This window comes from Capsicum annuum, unplaced genomic scaffold (genome assembly GCF_002878395.1).
Source record: "Capsicum annuum cultivar UCD-10X-F1 unplaced genomic scaffold, UCD10Xv1.1 ctg19658, whole genome shotgun sequence".
Classification (NCBI taxonomy): domain Eukaryota; kingdom Viridiplantae; phylum Streptophyta; class Magnoliopsida; order Solanales; family Solanaceae; genus Capsicum; species Capsicum annuum.
This window is the reverse complement of record NW_025825509.1, coordinates 1-1,324: the sequence shown is the minus strand read 5'-3', so window position 1 is coordinate 1,324 and position 1,324 is coordinate 1. Positions and strand designations below refer to the sequence as shown.

Sequence of the window (1,324 nt, the reverse complement as noted above, 5' to 3'; positions counted from 1 at the left end):
TGGACCAGTGAAACCAGTCTTCTCAAACTTGCTGGCATAGTAATCCAACTCTTCCTCAGACAGCCAAGATGAAAGGGCAGCGGGAGCATCAGGGATAGCGTCAAGGCCTTTGCCTTTAGGAAAATAAAATGGTGCAGGATCACGGTATGTCAAAAATTTCTTAAGAATAGCCTTAGCACCTTATGGAGCAAATTCAGCTTCAATTTCGCACGGTACCTGCAGTGTAATGTCATAGTGAACTTTCTGCTGCTGAAATACCAATCAAAATTAAATCTCAACAAACCTACGTCCTTATCATACAAGGTGGTTTATGACCATTAGATCCCTAGAAAGAGGAGCGAACATCCGCTGTTACCGCTAAATGACAAAGTTGGGGACGGACTCCAAACAAGTGATAACTTTTCAACAACAGAGGCAATGACGGACTCTTTCAAGTCAAAGTCACAATCAGGTAGAATAAGATGGAGGAGTTAATATTACGGTTGTTCCAAAGAGAACTTTTGAATGGTATGCAACATGTTCCAAACAAATAAATGAGATAATTTCTTGATCTACTTTTGCTTTTCAGATCATCTGCTTCAAATTTGCTCTGAAGATTTGATAACACTAACATAATGTTTGCAAGGTAAGAATTGTCAACAATGGACTCAATATGGTCCAGCCCATCCACTAATGGCCAGGGCTGGAGCTAGACGGGCGGAAGTTTGCCGGAAAATCACACCGTATATACAAGGCCAAATTTTCTTTGCCGGAAAATCACACCGTATATACAAGGCCAAATTTTCTTTCTTATGTATGTATATATGGTAGAGGATGAATTCCTCGGTGAAAATCCTACCTCTACCACAACCTGAATCCCGTGTGCATGGATAGTGTAATGTGCCATGTTGCATTAAAATTGTAGAATACCTATTAAACACAAATGACAAATTAACATATACACAGACAAGAACAAAGAGAATCTGAAATCTCGAGATATAATGATCTTCCCCATATAAAGCCTTAAACCCCTCCACCGGATTTATGTGTGGGTTCCTTGGGAAAAAATGGACACTCAAATTCACCAATGCCTTAACTTTGTCTGGCCTAAAAAGGCATAAATGCCAAGCAATTAAGTCACCCCAGTCATGAGCAACAACAAACACGTTATCTTCATTTGGATCTATGGCTTCAAGCAGTGCGATAAGATCACCCACGAGGTGAAAGAGACTGAACTTTGAAATGTCATTAACAGGTGCACCTGTAGTATCTCCATAACCCCTTAAGTCTGGTGCCAGGGCACGGTAGCCACGTTCAGCTAAATAGACCATTTGGTGGCGCCATG

At 40.9% G+C, this 1,324-nt stretch overlaps 1 pseudogene; it reads right to left on the bottom strand.

Annotated features, from left to right (window-relative positions):
* Positions 1-3: 3 nt before the first annotated feature.
* On the bottom strand, positions 4-1,316 carry LOC124890537 (annotated as a pseudogene).
* Between the last annotated feature and the right edge of the window lie 8 nt (positions 1,317-1,324).